This window comes from Amblyraja radiata, chromosome 5 (assembly GCF_010909765.2).
Source record: "Amblyraja radiata isolate CabotCenter1 chromosome 5, sAmbRad1.1.pri, whole genome shotgun sequence".
NCBI lineage: Eukaryota > Metazoa > Chordata > Chondrichthyes > Rajiformes > Rajidae > Amblyraja > Amblyraja radiata.
Genome location: NC_045960.1, coordinates 96,991,604 through 97,012,782, shown reverse-complemented (window position 1 = coordinate 97,012,782; position 21,179 = coordinate 96,991,604).

Sequence of the window (21,179 nt, the reverse complement as noted above, 5' to 3'; positions counted from 1 at the left end):
ACCTTAAATGTTCTCTGACTCTGAAAGTGTATGAAGTTTATTTAACGGCATGTGCGAATACAATTATAGGTCTGAGAGGTTCATTAATCATTGTGTGAAATCCTACCATGGAGGAAATTAATCTATTGGTCTGTGTGACATTAGGAATAGTGCTGTATGATGTTCTCCATGTTCCTTTGTAGTTATTTAAAATTGAACTATTATTGTGCGTTCTTGAATAATGACTTGCTCTTTGAACAACAGCATCAAAGATTTTTTTTAATACTTCATAACTTGTTGCGAAGAGGATTTTTGATGAAACTGCAATGTATAACAAAAACACATTTAAATTCGGAACAACAAGTGGGCCATAATTCTAGATTTGAGTTCACAGATGTGAAGAGCAAATCTAAATATTGTTCCATTCTCAGGCAGGGATAGTTTCATATGTATTTATCATTTAATGTGCAGTATTTCATAGTATCGATAATAAATGAGGCATGACTTTTTAATGGCGCATATTAAATTTTATTAAGTTACATCATTGAGATCTAAAATAGAATTACTTTGTAATTCCCATTCTAGAAAGCTGGAATCGTGGAACAAAACTGGGGTGATCAAGTGGTGAGACATAACCTACTAGGAACCAGCTAAATACACTAAAAGTGGATTAAAATTGGAATATGCTCTCTACATATTTTGATCACCCTTAAGCGCGATTCAAATCGGGTAAAACACAAGGTTAAAAATATAATAGTTGAGAAATACACTTTGAAAATCTGAACGGAAGCAACCTTTGGTCATTTCGGGTTGGTTTTGGAGCCCATCTAAAAGAAAATGAAAAACATAGAAGCAAGGAACTGCAGATGCTGGTTTACAACAAAAAAAAGGCACAACGTGCCGGAGTAAGTCAGTGTGTCAGGCAGCATCCCAAGAGAATATGGATAGTTGACGATAGGTAGACTCTGAAGAAGGGTTTCCGCCCGAAACGTTGCCTATTTCCTTCGCTCCATAGATACTGCCGCACCCACTGAGTTTCTCCAGCACTTTGTCTCTTTATTAAAAAATGACAAACATCCTACTTGCGGGACAAAGGCCTTTTCCACGCGGCTTACTTGAAATAGGCGGGAGAGCAGCTGTTTTCATAACTTTGTGATTAATTGAGGAACTCCCATCCTTTCATTGTCTGGCAGGAGGAGTGCATGCAGCTAAGTGGTGGCGTGTACATGTTTAGAAGAGGAAGTTAACGGAACTTGTCGGAACCCAATTTCACAAGATCAACAACATCATGTGTTGCGTTGCAGGAATCGGATGAAAATTACAATGGTCAATGTTACAGAGTTGCAACTTGAAATGGCTGATTTTTTTAGTTTAGTTTAGTGCATCGAAACAGGCCCTTCGGCCCACCGAGTCTGCGCCGACCAGCGAATCCTGTACACTAGCACTATCCTACAGACCAGGGACAATTTACAATTTTTACCAAAGCCAAATTAACCGACAAACCTGCACGTCTTTGGACTGTGGGAAAACCCACGCAGTCATGGGGAGAATGGAAAAAAACTCTGTACTGGCAGCAACCGTAGTCAGGATGGAACCCGGGTCGCTGGCGCTGTAAGGCAGCAACTCTACCACTGCGCCACTGTGCCACGCACTCTAAAAAAAACCTGTTTCTAAAATGGTGCACTCCTTTCATTATCTATTGTATGCTGGATATTTTGGTACATCTGATGCATGGACTTAAAGTTCTCAATGCCTTCCTTAATATTTTGGGCCAAGGATTCTCACGAGTCAGTAGGGATATTACACCTTTCAGAAGAGGTTTGAGAAAACCCTCCAATCATTTCCTCAATCCACCTCAATCTCTCGTCACCATGGTGCTTGGAATGGAGCTTGCTTTAGCAGCCTGTTGCTGGTATGTGGGCTGGAGTTGACTGTGTGTCATAATGCCCAGCACGTTGGTTTAAATGAAGACACTGGCATTGGTTTAGCCATCCTGCCAGTAGAGTTGGAGGATTTTGCAGTGTTGGTGGTATCTCCCCAGTACTAGGGGCTGCACAGTGGTGCTGTCATAGAGTTGCTGCCTTACAGCGTCCAGGTTTAATCCTGACTATGGGTGCTATCTGTATGTAGTTTGTATGTTCTCCCTGTAACCATGTGGGTTATCTCCAGGTGCCCAGTTTCCAAGACACATTCCAAAGACAAAATTGCTGGAGAAACTCAGCGGGTGCAGCAGCATCTATGGAGCGAAGGAAATAGGCGACGTTTCGGGAAGGGTTTCGGCCCGAAACGTCGCCTATTTCCTTCGCTCCATAGATGCTGCTGCACCCGCTGAGTTTCTCCAGCAATTTTGTGTACCTTCGATCTTCCAGCATCTGCAGTTCCTTCTTGAACACATTCCAAAGACATGCAGGTTTGCAGGTTAATTGGCTTCTATTAATTGCCCTTAGTGTGTAGGATCGAACTAATGTACAGGGCTTGCTGGTTGGCGTGGACTCAGTGGACCAAAGGACCCATTTCAATGCTGTATCTCTAAACTAGGTACTAAAGCAAGGTGCTATAACAGCATTTATAGGGCATTTGGATAGGTAAATGGATAGGAAAGGTTAGAGGAATATGGGCCAAACATGAGCAAATGGGACAGTATGTGGATGTGTGGCAGAATTGTTGGGAATGTGGAGAGAAAGTTATACAGGGTAAGAAGGTGGTCATAAGTTCATAAATGATAGGAGCAGAATTAGGCCATTCTGCCCATCAAGTCTACTCTGTCATTCAATCATTGCTGATCTATCTTTCCCTCTCAACCCCATTCTCCTGCTTTCTCCCCATAACCCCTGGCACCGTACTAATCAAGAATCAATCTATCTCTGCCTTAAAAAATATCCATTGACTTGGCCTGAACAGCCTTCTGTGGCGATGAATTCCACATATTTACCACCCTCTGACTAAAGAGAAAAAACTAACGGTGCAGAGAAAAGTATCGCTCTGCTAGCTGTCATAAAGTGGATGGTCCTAAAGATCTCCTCTTTCATATGGAAATATTATATCAGCATGCAAACGTCACCACTTACCAGTTTTCGCTTGTACAATATGTATCTGGTGGGGTTCTGCTATGAGGACTGAGCAGTTCCTGCTACAAAAGTGTCTTGTGCACATTGTGCAAGTACATCTGCGCTGACTTTGAACTATCTTGCTGCCGATAGCACCCAAACAAAACACACCACCAAGCCAAATACTATGGCCCCAGCCCTTAATGCAGTACATGTTGTGAATCTAGTTGAATGTGTGAACATTGTCTTGCAACTAACAAACAGTTTGCATCCATTGCACTTTAAGAAAAGTAGGCGGCATGGTGACTCAGTGGTAGAGTTGCTGCCTTGCAGCGCCCGAGACCCGAGTTCGATCCCGACTACGGGTGCTGTCTGTATGGAGTTTGTACGTTCTCCCTGAGAAAGCATGTATTTTCTCCGAGACCTTCGGTTTCCTCCCACATGCCAAAGACGTACAGGTTTTCAGGTTCATTGGCTTGGTGTTTAAGTGTAAATTGTCCCAAGTGTGTGTGTAAGATAGTGTTGGTGTGCAGGGATCGCTGGTCGATGCGGACCCGGTGTACCAAAGGGCCTGTTTCTGCGTTGTATCTATAAACTAAACTAAAAAGAGATTGCACCAAACAGGTGATTGAATTTTAGGCCCCATAACTAATATGAAGAGGGGAGAATGATGATTAATTTAAATGTAATGCACATAGAGCAATATTTTACAGGAGTGCTTAAAACGTCACTCCATCCACTCTTGATTGCCTGATCTATTTTATAAATTATCAATATAATTATAATTGTTGTCCAATTACAAATGTAATTGGTGCTCAATAAAGCTTATAACGAGCTGCAGTGATATGTTGCATTAAATTAAGTTTGTAATAATTCTAATAGATCACGGTTTGGGCCTGAAGCAGACTTTGAAACGAGCAATGTAAAAGTTGGTACTTGGTTCAATCATTTTGATTTGTTGACTGAGCCAATCTCCTGACAATACAGCTGTCAGGATGCACAGACCATCATCTGATCACTGCCACCTTTTGGACAGTTTTCATTGCAAGTCCAAATGACACATCAACAAAACCCACTGAACTCAAAGCTAGAGATTTTATAATTCGCTAAAGGCGAGTTTCTAAGGCCTACACAACATGCAATAGTGCAAACAAATGGGACCAGGTAAGAGGTTCGGTGGCACATAAATCACCTTAATCGGGTTGCTTAATATCTGAACACAAACAAGATGTACCAAGTTGCACATACCTGTAGGGCAACCCTGAAATCAAGATGGAAGTGAATGTCTTTTCTGGATCTTAAATGCACCACAGTGGAGTAGCTAGTAGTGCTACTGCCTCACAGCACCAGAGACCCATGTTGGATTCTGACCTCCAGTGCTGTCCGGGTGGAGATTGCACCTTCTGTCTGATAACATGTGGGTTTCCTTCTTGCTGTCCCAGTTTTCTGCTGCATCCTAAAGACACACGGGCCAGTGGGCAATTGGCTGTTGTAAATTTCCCCTCGTGTGTAGGTGAGTGATAGAATCTGGGGGGAGTTGGTGGCAAAGTGGCGAGAATAAAATGGGATCCGAGTAGGATTAGTGTAAATGGGTTGTCGCTGGTCGGCATGGACTCGCCTGTTTCCGCACTTTATGACTCAATACTGCTCGATGGTGTTCTGTATGGCTCTATGAGTCAATGAACAATGAGAAAGAAAAAGCCTATTTTGAATGTGTATGGAGGAACTGGTTTAAACCGAAGATAGACACAAATAGCTGGAGTAACTCAGCGGGACAGGCAGCAAAAGGAATAGGTGATGTATGAAGAAGGGTCTCGACCACAAATGTCACCTATTCCTTTCTCCAGAGATGCTGTCTGACCAGCTGAGTTACTCCAGCATTTTGTGTCTATCTTCAAATTAAGCCTATTATGGAAACTGAGAGGACTTTGGCCCCTCTAGTTTTGTAAGACTGAAAGACTGCCTTGCCTTCCATGTTGAACCCCTTCTTAGAACAGGCTGCATGAGTGTTGTGGGCAAATGTGTGTTGTGGGCAAACATGCACTACAATGATAACTGATAATTATCAGAGGAAACTGACTCCACAGGTTGTGGTGAAGCCATAGCTATAAATGACCAAACTCTTAAATAGAGTGGATATGCTGATGACTGCAGGTAGTTTCAATCTGTTCCTTACCTAAACTCTGGCTGGTTTTGCTGAAGCTGTATAAGCAGAGATGAGAAATAAAGGTGTCACGACATCTACGTAAAAGCATCTGCCCAGAGTCGGACCTGAAGAGGTTGGAGCAGATTGGAGCCTTTGAAGAACAACCTGTTGATAAAGCACTGGGTGAGCTCCAAAATATAAGGATGCAGTCAGTCTAAAGCCTTGGTAACACTTTCCGAGCGGAAGTTGTATAGTTGCCTTGCTTTGACGAACTTAATCTTGAATTGACAACATAATGCCCATTTAATGGCTTCTCCATTTTGGTGATTATTACAGGTGTAAGTTATGATAAGGAATGGAGAAAAGTGTTCTTTTATCTTGCACCATCTGCTAAGAAAGCAAAGGAATGAAGTACCTACTAGGACAAGAAACAGATGGATGAGCCAGATATTTCCAAGCAGCTATCTGAAAAATTAATTCCCCATTATTTATGTTGTGCAACACGTCTTTGTTCACATTACTTCTCATGAAAGATTTGTGGAATGTACTTAAGCCCGTTAGTTGTTAAGCCTTTCCTCCTCCCTCTTCACAGTCACTCACAAGTTATTAAAGGATAGCTCTCCCCTTTAAATACTCTGTCATGGTTTCATGAGTGCATTTTTAAATTATCCCATTTTATTAATATATGCCACAAAGCTTCTGATTAAATTTCAATCAATGTAGTAATTACCACAACCAGTAATTTAGGCATTTACTCTTAAAATGACTTCACATCTCTCATGGTTTTGTTATTATGCTGGAGCATTAGTGGGGGATATGCAATAATGGATGGCTACAATTGAATTACAAGGCCAGAACAGACTGCAATGACAGTGTAAATCATGACAGGATACCTCAGGATTTGTGTCGCTGTCTTGTTATGTGCTCATTGCCATCTGTTATTTTATATAATATATACAATAGATTGATTTTCTTTGGTCGGAGGGGAAAATGGGTTTAATGTTTGCTTGTGTGACTAAGCTACGTATATTTTGTTAAACAATGTCAGGGCAGTCACTGTGATGTCAGTCAATAAAAGAGCCAATAAACCTAATTAATTGATGGTATTAGCAGAAGAAAATAAGGAGGTAATGCTGGTTTTCGTGGAGAACTCATCGTGTTACCTTATGCCTTGTTTATATTACAAACGGCAGATTTGGAACTTGTCTGGTCTAATAATTAGTTTGCTGCGAAGGTCATTGAAACCACTGCACTCCTGCAAATTGAGCACTCTTCCCCGGTAATCGAATGAATAAATGCAGCAACTAATTAAAATCTGAATGAGCAGCCCAGACCATTGTCCCCTGATAGTGAGTGCAGGTATAATAAGTAGGACACTAGGTACAAACTCTTCAATGTGAAAGAACTCCGAGCTTCTCGCTATCAAGAGGATATGAGTCCAGCTAATTTTTCATGTAAGCCTGATTTGTGCAATTTCAATAATTGCTCTTCAAGAAAGGATGTGTAATTGCATGTAACTTACTGTGGGATGACGGAAGTATTATGGAAGATGCTACATTAGTGTAAGTATCGTCCACATTTATGCAAAAAGAGGAGGCCATTCAACCCATCATGTCCTCCCTGGCCTAAAAAGGTTACTCCCTTGATGTCTGACCCTGAAGGCTACTGCTTTTCCAGGGATACATCCATATAAACTGCACTAAAAGCTCTGCCTTTCTTTGAGCATGTAGTCCTGGCTGATTTCCACTCCAGCCCTGAGGGGGCACTGCACCATTGGAGTCTGTCTCTTGTCATGTGACTGGGAAGAGATTCCATGGCACCATTGTCATGTGACTGGGAAGAGATTCCATGGCACCATTCTAAAAATGGGCAAGGGAAGTTATCTCAAGTGTTCTGGACAATATTTATTCCCCAATTCGCCAGCTGGCCAGGGACAATTTTCCAACTCTTCGTAGAAGAAGGATATTTTGCCACAGAGGGCAGGTAGACTGGGATGAGGGGTTGCGTGTGGAATTTGGGATCATGGGAATTGGTCTTGGTTCAACAACACATTAAAAAGCCCCGAACTGTGCTGGGATTTCCTGTGGCATTGAAGGCTCATAATACGGTTATTGTACAGAAAGAGACCTCAGAGCCCACTGAGTTCTTTTGGTTTCTTTGAAACCTCATCAGCTCCATTCCCATGTTCTTATTTCTTGGCCATGAAAATGACTCTTAATTGACTTTGTGAATCCCTTTCAAAAGACTCAAAATGATTATGTGCCCAAATCTCTAGACGTGTGAGTTTTTTGCATGGGAACCGTACAGTCAATTGAGGATAATTTCCACAGCCAAGGGGTAAGAAGGTGGTACCGGCAGGGTTTCTAAGAGCCAGCATAAACTCAGTGGACTCCGTGGTCCCTTTCTGTGCCTTAACTGCATCAAAACCCTAGGTTTAATGTAAGGGGCAAAAGGTTTAATAGGAACTTGAGGCGTAACGTTTTTTACACAAAGGGTGGACTGAGATGCCGGAGGAGGCAGTTGAGGATGGTACTATCGCAACATTTAAGAAACATTTAGACAGGTACATTGATAGGATAGATTTAAAGGAGTATGAGCCAAACACAAGTAGGTGGGACTAGTGTAGATGGGGCAAGTAGGGCTCAAGGGCATGTTTCCACGCTTTTTGACTCCAACAATTTCACTGGTCTGTAACTCCATGAGGTAAAATGAGATTGGGGGCAGGAAGACTATACCCTTGTAGCTTAACAACACATCCAAAAACCTTTACAATGCTTCACTTGTTAAGAATGATAGGGAGTGTTAAGAAGTGACAGGCAGCAATGAAGGAACAGAAAGTCCAATGAGATTCCATGAGTCCCGAGGAAAACATTGACTGAAACCCTCTGACTTGTCCTACTCTCCCTGGTGTTTACTGAAGTTGGGGTTATTTGATAAAATGGCTTCAGCTGTCGGTTCACTCCAGGATGTCCCATGTTCCAGCAGTACTGAGGATAGCCGGCTGGAGGTTGCGTCTGCAAGCTACTAGTTGTAGCAGAGCGATACATACACAAAGGGTGGAGCATATGGTACAGCTGGTTCTCTGCAAAGGCATTCTCCTGGGGTGCCAAGGCGGCACATTGATGCCCAGTCAGGTTAGGCTGGTAGTTAATCAGCCTGGCATGCTTTACTGTCTGGCAATGTTGACGAGAAGATGACAAATGGTGTCTGCAGACATATCCAAGTATCTTCATGCACGGCATGATCAGAGATTGCAAGATTGTGTTTACAGACCCTTGGGCCTGTTGTCAATGCAGAAACACAGCCACTACATAGAGTCATAAAGTCATACAGCACAAAAGCAGGCCTTCAGTTCGCTAGTTAGTTTAGTTTATCGTCACGTGTACCGAAGTACAGCAAAATGTTTTTGCTTTGTGCTAACTGTCAATCTTCAGCCAACTCATCCATGCTGACCAAGATGCCTGCCCCAACTAAGCTAATCTCATTGACCCCTATTTCGCACATGTTTTGCCCAGGAAGAAAGAACCTAGGGGGAGTAAGAGGCGACCGTGGCAGACAAGGGTTGTCAAGGACAGTATAAAAATAAAAGATAAGCCGTATAACATAGCAAAGATGAGCGGGAAGCCAGAGGATTGGGAAACGTTTAAAGATCAACAGAAGGTAACGAAAAAGGCAATACGAGGAGAAAAGATGAAGTTAAGCTAGCCAAGAATTTAAAGGAGGATAGTAAAAGCTTCTTTAGGTATGTGAAGAGGAAAAAATGTTTAACAACAAATGTGGTTCCCTTGAAGACAGAAACAGGTGAATTTATTATGGTGAACAAAGAAATGGCAGACGAGTTGAACAGGTACTTTGTTTGTGTCTTCCTTAGTGAAGACAGAACCAGTCTCCCAGATGTACTAGGGGACAAAGGACCTTAGGTGACAGAGGAACTGAAGGAAATTCACATTAGGCAGGAAATTGGTGTTAGGTAGACTGATGGGGCTGAAGGCTGATAAATCCCCAGGGCCTGATGGTCTTTATCCCAGGGTACTCAAGGAGGTGGCTCTAGAAATCTTGGATGCATTGGTGATGATTTTCCAATGTTCTATAGATTCAGGATCAGTTCCTGTGGAGAAGGATAGCTAATGTTATCCCGCTTTTTGGGAAAGGAGAGAGAGAGAGAGAAAGCAGGGAATTATAGACCAGTTGGCCTGACATCGGTGGTGGGGAAGATGCTGGAGTTGATTATTAAAGATGTAATAGCGATGCATTTGGATAGCAGTAACAGGATCAGTCCCAGTCAGCATGGATTTACGAAGGGGAATTCATGCTTGACTAATCTATATATGTATGTTCCTCTAAACCTTTTATATTTGTGCATCTGTCCGAATGTCTTTAAAATGTTGCTTAGAGATCCAGTGGAAACAGGCCCTTTGGTTCACTGAGTCCACAACAACCAGCCATCACTCATACACTAGCTCTATCCTACACACTAGGGACAATTTACAGAGGTCAATTAACATACAAATCTGCACATCAGACGTGTACAGTTCTATGTAACTGTAATATAACGCCCCAGCGTCTATACTCAATTGCCTGAGTGATGAAGGCCAATGTGCCCAAAACCTTCTTCACCACTACTATGTACTTTTACTCCTAGATCCTCTGTCCTAAAATACTCCCCAGGGCCCACATAGTCTTCAACTCAACCAAGCACATCCTCTCACAGAACATCGAGGGCGAGTGGGCGGGAGAATAAAGGGAATGAAGACAGCGGAGATCTGTAGTGGGTGCGAGTCCCTCATCCTCGCAGATCCTGGGCCCCCTTGAAACTCATTGATGGAATGAATTTCCACTGTGTCTTCGGGTAGTGTGCTCCCAGTTCTAATGGATTTAAATCTTCCCATATTTCTCTAGATCTAGTGCCACTGGCCTGGATCATGTGTAACGGTGACCGACAGCTCCCAAAGGAGCAGGCAGGTAACGGCAGTGCCTTCCTGACCACAGTACCTCAGGCAGCACAATGGCGCAGCATAGAGTCACCACCTCACAGCGCCAGAGACCCAGGTTCGATCCTGACCACGTTCTCCCCATGACCGCATGGCTTTTCTCCGGGTGCTGTGGTTTCCTTCCACACTTCAAAGATGTACAAGTTTCGAGACTAATTGGCTAGGTATAATTGTAAATTGTCCCTAGTGTGTAGGATAGTGCTAGTGTACAGGGTGATCGCTGGTCAGCGAGGACTCAGTGGGCCAAAGGGCCTGTTTCCGTGCTGTATCTCTAAAGTTAACATCAAGTACCTGTACCTTGTCCATATCACTGATCTCCTGCCCCATGGTTGGAGGCCGTTCAGAGTCTGTAAACCGAGCTCCCTCGCCCTGAGCTGTGGGGACGGATGTACTTCAGTCCCTCAGCTCCACACCAGTTGTAGGGTCTCCACAGTCAATTGAAAAGCTAATTTAAATGTTTTAATTTTGCATTATTAATGCCTGCAATTTAAATGTGGCTATGAGTACTTCTGTTACATATTTAAAATTTGTTAAATATTTAAAACTATTTTAACAGTTTTCAAATGTCTCTGTTGTCAGAGACGTGCAGCAAGAGTTGGAGAGGACTGCAGGCATCACAAGCTGTTGCAAGTCTATTGGGCCTGTCGGTCCGTGGGGCCACTGGACCAACCACAGTGCTGTGGCCACTGTCTGCAGTTGGCTCCTCAGCACCGACCATCTGCAGCAATGAGGCGACAGTGTAATCATGCACGTGGGGCCACAGTGTGGCCATGGGGCAAACCTGGAGTGGACAGGCAAGTGACGAAGGCTGCAGCCTGGATCAAGAGCGGTCATTTTAAACTGATGGAGAAGCAAGAGACTATACCTGCTGGAATTTGGAGCAAAGAGCAATCTGCTGGAGGAACTCAACAATTTGAGCAGCATCTTAAAGAGAATTTAAGGACAAAGGACAAAGGACATTTATTGTCATTTACACCAATTGGTGTAGTGAAATTTGAGTTGCCATTTGCAGCACACCAATAAAAATACAACATTAAAGAATTTAACATTGAACATAAAAACATCCCCCCACAATGGTTCCCACTGTGAGGGAAGGCAACAAAGTCCAGTCCTCTTCCTCTTGTCCACCCATGGTCGGGCCTATTGAGGCCTCCGCAGCCGCTGCGACGGCGGCCCGATGCTTCAGGCCCTCTCGCCGGATGATGGAGTTCCGGCGTCGGGAGAACACTCTCAGCGGCTTGGAATGTCTGGAGCGGCCGCTTCCTCCCCGGAGACCGCGGCTCCCGAAGTCCACAGGCCGCGCTGGTCGGAGCTCCAACACTGGCGATCTCGGTGAGAGATCCCAGGCACCGCGGTGTTTAAACCCAGCGCCGCCTGCAGCTGGACGCTCTGCGACCACAGCTCCGCGGTGTAGGAGTCGGCGGTCTCAGCACTCCAGAGCTTACCACACGGCGTCCCGGATAAGGCATCGCCCGCTCCGCGATGGTGCTTCAGCGCTGCGCCGCCGCCGAAGCTGAGGTTCTGGCCGGTCCCGGCAGGAAACGCCGCTCCAGTCCCGTTGGTAGGCCGCAAGGAAGGGGCGAAGATGCGGCTCGGAGGAAAGCCGCATCTCCGACCAGGTAGGGACTGAGAAATACAGTTCCCCCCCTCACCCCCCACATAAAAAGACTAGGCCTCCAAAACAAACACTTTCAACACACTAAAAATAAATAAAAGGGTGAAAGGACAAACAGCTGCAGGCAGCGCAGCCATACTCGACGGTGCCCCCACTCTTGACACTTAGAGAAGAGAGACACAATGCAGAAACAGGTCCTCGCTGATCATCGATCTCCCATTCACACTAGTTCCATTTTACATCCCACTTTTGAATCCACTTCCTGCACACTCGGGGAAATTCACAGAGGCCAATCGACCTAAAAACCCGCATGTCTGTGGGATGTGGGAAGAAACCGGGAACACCCACACAAAGGCCTTGCAGTCACAGGCAGAACATGCAAACTCCACACAGACAGCACCCAAGGTCAGGATCGAAGCCAGGTCTACGATGTTCGTGATCCGTGCACTGTGAAGCAGCAGCTCTACCAGCTGCACCACTGTGCCACCATTAGATATGTTATGATAGGCATTATCCCATTATTTTATATCTGAAGAGTCATACAGAGAATAGATGGGAACCACTGAAGTTTTGCAGTATTTAAATCGAGGACTCTGGCTCAAACCCAGAAAATGTCAACTGAAATCAGAGATTAACATAATTGTATCCTCAAATCAGGTACAGGTTGGGAGATTCCCAGCAAAGGCAACTAGAGGCATGCATGTTTACTGCTCTCGGTTGGGGAGAATGATCAGGTTGACATCGGGATTCAAGGTTGCAGGTGTAAACAAACAGAAGGTTTGAGAGGCAGACCTTGTCCTTGAGGCCAGAGGTGGACGGATATGTCAAGAAATTGGGGTTATTTATTATTTGTAGTCAGCCAATGTAAATGAGAGAATACTTTCTGCAAACTACCTGTCTGTGATTTGTGAGAGAAGAGTAGAAAATGCTGGAGATATTCAGCAGATCAGGCAGCATCCGTGGAGAGAGAAATGGAGCTGATATTTCGGGGAAATGACTTTTCAGAAAAGGAATGCATCTATTCCTTTTTCTATAGGTGCTGAGGATCTTCAGTGTTATCAGCGTGACACAGTGGTACAGCTGGAGAAGCTGCTGCCTTACAGTGTTGGAAAGCCAGGTTCGATCTTGACCTCAGGTACTGCCTGTGTGGAGTTTGCTCGTTCTGCCCACGGCCATGTGGGTTCCCTCCGGGTGCTTCAGTTTCCTCCCACATCCCAGACATGTGGGTTTGTACATTAATTGGTCTCTGTAAAAAAAAAACCCTAAGTGGATGATAAAGTGACATAACATAGAACTGGTGTGAATGGGTGATCATGGACTCGATGGGCCGAAGGGACCTGTTTCAAAGCTACATCTCCAAACTAAATCTGTTTTTACTTCAGTGTTTCAGCCTCTGCAGTTTTTTGCCTTCAGAATCTTTAATTTTTCATCATTATTTATAAGGAGCAGGAAGAATTATGGTGAGCCATTCTGCAGACAATTATGTTAGTACGTTTGGATTGATTAAGCAGATTGTACATGGTTTGCAGAAAGATAAAATCGAATAAGTCAAAAAATTCATTTTTCATTCCACTGTATTCACTTAATGTTGGACTGTGTCATTAATGAAGTATTTATCATTGTTTGTACCAATAATCGTATCAATTTTATTGAGAAAAAGGGTTTTGTCATTTTGTTTTTATTGAGGGATTATCAAAAAGGTAAACAGAATCAAAGAAATGAGCAGCAGTGGAGCAGACAGGGCAATGCTTCATCTGTGAAAAAATGTTGCTGACATTTGCTTTTGTCGAGCAACAGAAATTGTGCATTGATTTTTAGATAAATTAACCACACAATAGATAAATATGTGTTTGCATTGATTTTAATGTTGCCTAGATATAAACAAACGAGGGTACAAAAATGTAATCATATAATAAAGTTAGTGCTTAGCTGACAAACTATATGCAAAGCCATAGGTCTTAGTTACACAGTTGTGCTCTGCTGCTCTGGCAAAGCCTTCACTTTGAAATTCACAGCCTTGACTTAAAATCCCTCTTCAATTCCCCTCTTCTACTTTTGATTAACCTCCTCGAGCTGTGCAATAGTCCCAAAGATCTCGGGACTCTACAAATTCTGGCCTTTGCTGTAACATTAACTGCGCCTCAAAGTCACTCCAGCAGATTGCTTATTAAAAACCCTCTTGGATATCCCAAAGATCAGAAGCTTTTCTTCCTTGCTACAACTTTGCATTATAAATAGAGTGTAGTTTTAAAAACGTTTAATAGGATCTTTTTCATACAGATAGTGCTATATATATATATAACGAGCTGTATACTGTATATACTGTATATCCTTAATGTATGTCTCTTTGACTTCAGTGTTAAGAATTTAGTTTGGGAGGGGAATAGGTATAGAAGGGGAAAGGTGCTGCTTTTTGCTTCAAAATTGAAAGTTCAGCTCTTTTTGATGTGCTGAACATGTGCTGTAAAGCTCTGAGACACAAGAAACGGCAGATGCTGGAATCTGGAGGAGCTCACCAGATCAGTCAACATCTTAGTTTAAGTTTTGAGATACAGCATGGAAACCGGCTCTTCGGCCCACTGAGTCTGTATGGAGTTTGTACGTTCTCCCCGTGACCTGCGTGGATTTTCTCCGAGATCTTTGCTTTCCTCCCACACTCCAAAAACATACAGGTTAATTGGCTTGGTAAATGTATAAAAGTGTCTCTGGTGGGTGTAGGATAATGTTAATGTGCGGGGAGCGCTGGGTGGCGCAGACCCGGTGGGTCGAAGGGCCTGTTTCCGAGCTGTATCTCTAAAAATAAAACTTCTGGAGTCAGAGGGAGCGAGTGAGACGGTGAGAGTGAAGACTTGGGCGTCATTTGCGCGTCATTTACGTGACAGGCCGGTAGTGACTGACGCGCGACAGCCGCGCGAAAATCGTCTAGCAGTACGACAGTCGCGCACCAAGTGCTCTTGAGGGCCCTGCGTCATGTGGGAGCCATTTGCGATGTCGTTCGTTCGTAGTCCGATCTCCGTGGCAAGGATTTTCCCAGTGAAAATTTTTTTCAACTACACGCACTTTATACCCGGGTGATCACATGGTGCGGCGCTCAAATTATGTGCAAATGGCGCGCCAATGGTGTACGGGTGCCGCGCAGCGTTGCATGGTTTACGGACGTTGACGCACAGTGACGCATAATAAATTAGCATAGACAATGTTCGTGCGTCACCGTGCGTAACCATGCTTCACCACGCGCTACACGTGCGCTGTTAGTACGTCAGCTTGCGTAAGGGATACGTCTCGCTGGTGGCGCACGAGGATTTCGAGCATTCCAAATATCCTGGGGCGATAAGGAAGCACCGCACGTCACTGCATTTACCACCATGCCTCACCACGTGCACGTCGCGTCACGACGTGCCAACCAAATTTTAGGATTTCGCGTAAATGACGCGCAAATGACGCCCAAGTGGGACAGGCCCTTGAGTCATTCATAGATTGGGAGTCATGGGGAATGGAAATATACCATTCAGCCACCTCTGATCATCGAGCAGCCACTTGGTCTGATCATGTTGTACCTCTGCCATTTAAAAGATGGTGGCTGCAGAAGATGGAGAGTCAAAGAGATTTACCATTCTCATCAGTGAGACAGCAATGAGTCATGGAAGGGCAGGTTGGCCATTAGCAACAGGAGGCATGGCGTAGATCCAGCTCTTTTCCCTTTGGGACCCTTCTTTAGACTGCTTCAGTATTCTTCAGTCTGAAGAAGGGTCCCACTCCAAACCATCATCTATCCATGTCCTCCTGTCCCACCAAATTACTTCATCACTTTGTATTTTTTTATGGTTGATTATGACTTTGTTCTCTTGTACTTTATACTTCTATTCATAAAACCCATACTGTGTGCTTTTTAAATTGCTTTCTCATCTTACTCTGCCACTTTCAATGAACTAACTTACACATTCACCACTAGATTACTCTGTTCTTATACCACCTTTAAAATTCTGCCATCAGGTTTACATTTGTTCTTCTTATTCTTCCTACCAAAATATGCTTTTTAAATATTTCTCAGTATTTTGTTTCACCTGCCATCTGTGCGTCCATTCCACCAGCTTATGTCTCCTTGAAGTTTATTGTTTTTTCAGTGTAGACCCTGCACATTATTCACGACGTTTTCAAGTTTTGTGTCATTGGCAAATGTGAAAAATGTGCCTGAAAATGCAAGTCTAACTCTTTAATATTGACGCAGAAAGGCAGCTGTCCAAATCCTCACCCCTGGGAAACTCCACTGTATACTTGCGTCCAATCTGATTAAAAGTCTTTCACTGCTACTCACTGTTTTCTGTAACTTGGCCAAGTTTCTAACCATGTTGCTGCAGCTTCTTGTATTCCAAGGCCTTCAGTGTTGATGGAAACCTTATGAACTGACACTTTATCAAAAGCTTTATAGAAATGCATAGATACAACACTTCTATGATCAACACTCTCTGTTACTTTGTCAAATTATGTCATAATAATAATAATAATATAATAATAATATATTTTATTGTCATTGCACGTCAGTGCAACGAGATTTAGTATGCAGCTTCCAACCGATGTAAAAGAAAAGTAAAATAAATAAATAAGCTGTGTGACGTGACCATCTGAGGGAGACAGTCCAGGGGGGATGGGGAGCACTCAGCAGGGCCGGTTCAGAGCCGCTATAGCTCTGGGAATAAAGCTGTCTCTGAGTCTGGAGGTTCGGGCGTAGAAGGCCTTGTAACGTCTGCCGGAGGGAAGTAGTTCGAACAGTCCATTACAAGGGTGTGATGAGTCTTTATGGATGCTGACGGACTTCCTGAGGCACCGTGTGTGGTAGATGCCCTCCAAGGCTGGTAGCTGTGTCCCAATAATCCTCTGCGCTCATCAAATCATCAAATTAGTTAGATATGATTTGCCCTTTGGGAATATAGAAACATAGAAACATAGAAAATAGGTGTAGGAGTAGGCCATTCGAGCCTGCACCGCCATTCAATATGATCATGGCTGATCATCCAACGTGGAACATAGAACACAGAACAGAACAGCAGAGGAACTGGCCCTTCGGCCCACAATGTCCGAGCCGAACATGATGTCAAATCTCCTTTGCCTGCATGTGATGCACATCCATGAACCTATCTAAAACCCTCTTAAATGGCACAATAATATATCTCTCCTCCACCACACCTGGCAGTGCATTCCAGGTATTCACCACTCCGAGTAAAAAAACTTGCCCTGCACATCTTCTTTAAGCTTTGTCCCTCTCACCTTAAAGCTGTGCCCTCTAGTCCTTGACATTCTCACTCTGGGGAAAAAGGTTATGACTGTCTATCCTATTTATATCTCTCATAATTTTATATACCCGTATAGGTTCTCCTGACCACACTTCAGAAGCTTCTTTCCCTGTTTGTCCTTATCTTATTATTATCCCAGTCTGTTTTCAGATAGTACAAGCCTCTCACAGCTTTTTCACATCTCTGCGATTTCCTAGTTGAAGGCCTGTAGAATAGTCCGAGTGTAATTGCATTCTGTTACTCCTGAACAGATTATGACTGATTATTTCAGAATATTCCCTCTTCCCCCCTCCACCCCTCAAATTGTAATATTCTCCTCCATTACTATTGCCATTCACTCTTTCTCCCCCACCCCTCCCCGTCCCATCCTCCTCTTCCTTTCCACATCTATTCTGAACTTCTTATTAGTTTAGTTTAGACATACAGCGCGGAAACAGGTCCTTCAGCCACTGGGTCTGTGCCGTTTGAAATTTAAATTTACAAAGCCAATTTAACTACATACCTGTAGATCTTTGGAATGTGGGAGGAAACCGAAGATCTCGGAGAAAATCCACGCGTTCACGGGGAGAACGTACAAACTCCGTACAGACAGCACCTGTAGTCAGGGTTGAACCCGGGCCTCTGGCGCAAGGCAGCAACTCTACCGCTGCGCCACCGTGCCGCCCATTCTTTTATCTTTAGAAACCATTCTTGCCCATTTTATAACATTGTTAACTCCCTGCTTAACTCCACCTACTTTGTTTAGACATGAAATTATATACAGATACAGAATGGTGGGCGGCGCGACTCTCGTCAGCAGCGGCCTCTGCAGTCCGTCTGCGTTTTTATTATTTTATGTCTATGTTTTTATGTAGTTTTTTGTTATTTTTTGTTGGGGTATGTGTATGGGGGGGTGGGGGTGGGGTGGGAGGGAGGGGGTAACTTTTAAATCTCTCCCTGCACGGGAGACCCGACCTTTTCTTTGTCGGGTCTCCGTTGTCGTTGGGGCTGCAACGAGGAGCGGCCTCCAACAGGAAGACCGTCGCGGAGCTGGCCGAGTCCAGAGCGGGTGGAGCTGTGGTGGAGCGCTGCTGCGACCCGACCTCCGGAGGTTCGGAGGCTGCAACTGCGGGTTTGGCGGGCGGCACCGGGAGCCCGCGGGTCCCTGGAGGGAGACCGCTTTTCAGGGCTCCCGCAACGGCGACTTCTCCCGCCCGAGTTGCGGGGTTGAAGAGCTTGGAATGGCCGCGGGGACTCTGCGAGCGCACGCCGGGGGCTCTAACATCAAGAACCCGGTGTGCGACCTTGCATCACCCGGCGTGGCTTTAATGGCCGCGGGACAATTCGCCATCGCCCGCCGGGGGCTTTGACTTTGACTCTGACATCGGGGGGGAGAGTGCAGTGGAGAGATAAGTTTTTTTGGCCTTCCATCACAGCAATGTGATGGATGTTTATGTAAATTATGTTGTGTCTTGGGTCTATTTGTTTGTAATGTATGGCTGCAGAAACGACATTTCGTTTGGACCTCAAGGGGTCCAAATGACAAATAAATTGTATCGTATCGTATCGTATCGTAAACCATTCTTGGATCTTTTGTATTTTCTCTCAGTTGGCCCTTGTCTAAAATCTTGCTATTACTTATCTGATGCTACTTATCTCTTATTAATCCTTTAAGTGCGGTCTTTCCTCCTTTTCAATGCTACCTTCCAGTGCCTCAACCTCTGCCGATTTCAATTTATCCCCCTTTCCTCTCACTTCAGCAGTCCCTGGGGATCTTGACCTGTGTTGTCCCCCAGTCTCATCCGGTGACTTGCTTCCACTCTTGCTCTGGGCCTGTTGAGGTGGATGATGAAGCCAACGTGGAAACTGGAGACTCTCCACTGATGGGGCAGGAGTTATAAGGAGTGTAATTTTGATATGTGGCCAAACTAGTCTGCCCGATGCAGTCAACCAAGAGTAACAAGAACAGCAAATGTTGGAAACACTCAGTAGATCAGGAAGCTTCTGTGGAAAGAGAACAGAGTTACTGATGCATGTGGGGACTCTTTGTCAAAACTGTTAGTTTTAAGTTTAAGAAGCATAAAGACAATTACGTGGATAGGATTGGTTTAGAGGAATATGGGCCATAATGCAGGCAAGTGGTATGTGGTATGTTGGTTGGCGTGGGCAAGTTGGGCCGAAGCGCCTGTTTTCATGCTGTGTGAATCTATGACTCTATATGTTGCTGTTACACTGAATGGAGGAATAGACAGGACACAATGAAGATCTATGATAGGGCAAGGCCACAGTTGACCAGGATTGTTATGTGGCTAATTGATGGTAAATGGTGGAATTTAGACAGTCTAAAAGCCTTGTGAAATGCAGGGCTGTCAAACAAGTCCCATGGACAGGGTGTTCTAAAGGAGAGGGGATAAATATCTGAGCCAATATTGCAGATCATAACTCTCAGTGGAAATGGTCTACTGAGAGAAACAAGGCACACAACACTGGGGATGCTGGCCTGGGAGACGGCGCTGACGTTGGCTGACGTTGGCTTGCGTCTCCTCCCAGTGAATTTGGAGAACTTTGTGGAGATGGAAAGGTTGGTATATTTCCAATGCTTGAAAGTGCCTGCGGTAGGCAATCTGGTTCTCATAGGACCTTGAAGATTGCTACTGCCTGTCATTTATTGGGTCTGGTGCCAGGTCTGTGATCTTGATTTTCAAATGTCTTTATCCTCAATCAGGTTTCAGTTGCATTGAAGGTAGAGGTGAACTTCATCACTGATGTGTTTCTGCATCAAGGGGAGGCTCCTGAACTATGGGAAGAAGTCCACATTTTTACAGTCTCGCAGAGAATCTTCATTGACAAAAGATAGACACAGAAAGTTGGTGTAACTCAGCGGGTCAGGCAGCATCTCTGGAGAAAAGGACTAGGTGAACCCTTCTTCAGACTCTTTATTGACAAATAGCTATGTGAAGCAATCGGAAGATTAACTCAACCGATATAAAAAATCTACTTGAATTACAACCACAATTAGGTTACTTACTGTTATACATATCCTGCAAGAAACATGTTTAATTCCCCAGGCATTTGTTTAATCAAAAGCATGGTTAGACTTGCCAGATCTCTGTTCCCTATGTTTTTTACACTCATTGCAGTTCTGTTTCCTGGGCTCCTTTTAAACTCTTTCAACACAGTTTCTTCTGTCTTCCCACAGAATGCCACATGACTCGGTGGCAATGGTCTTGAACCAACGTAAGCCTGAGATCAGGGAGGTTGTTGTGTCTCTAAAGGTTCTCTCATTTGGTGGACTAATCTTTGTCCCTTGCCCCAAGAGCTTCAATACAACCTGGGAGACCAGTTATGGCCACACATATATCTCCAGGAATGAAATGGTGCCAGTGGCATCATCAATAAGTCACCCATTGAACGACTATCTTGAGCAGTTAAATGCTGAAGAGAGCACTTAATGTAGTTATAACACACCCTGCGGATTTTAAATGCTGAATGTATAGTCTACCATCAGTTCACTCAGTCGACTCTCCTGATGTCAACAAAGTGCCCCTTATAGACACAAAATACTGGAGTAACTCACCGGGCCAGGCAGCATCACCGGAGAGAAGGAATGGGTGACGTTTCGGGTTGAGACCTTCTTCAGACTGATGTCAGGGGAGAGGGAGATACATAGATAAGGAAGTGTAAGGTGTGGAAATGGGACAACCGGAATGGAGATCAAGGAAAATGTAGAATAGATCTTCGTTAGCTGGGAGAAGGTAACAACAAAGCAAACAGAGATAAAAATGTAGTTGGGGACATTAAGACTGGTCAGAGAACTGGGAAGGGGAAGGGATGGAGAGGAGGGAAAGCAAGGGTTACTTGAAGTTAGAGAAGTCAATGTTCATACTGCTGGGGTGTAAGCTGCCCAAGTGAAATCTGAGATGCTGTTCCTCCAATTCGCGCTGGGCCTCACTCTGACTCTTATGTTGTGGTTGTGGAACTACATAGTAAGTGATGTGCTCCTGGCTCATCATTGACTGATCTATGTAACCAAAAGCTCCAGTTAGTGTAAGGAAGGTGAAGATGGGCGTTGCTTGAGGAGGGCTGGCGTTAGGGGTAAGTCTGACGGGGGAATGATCGGACATGCTAAAG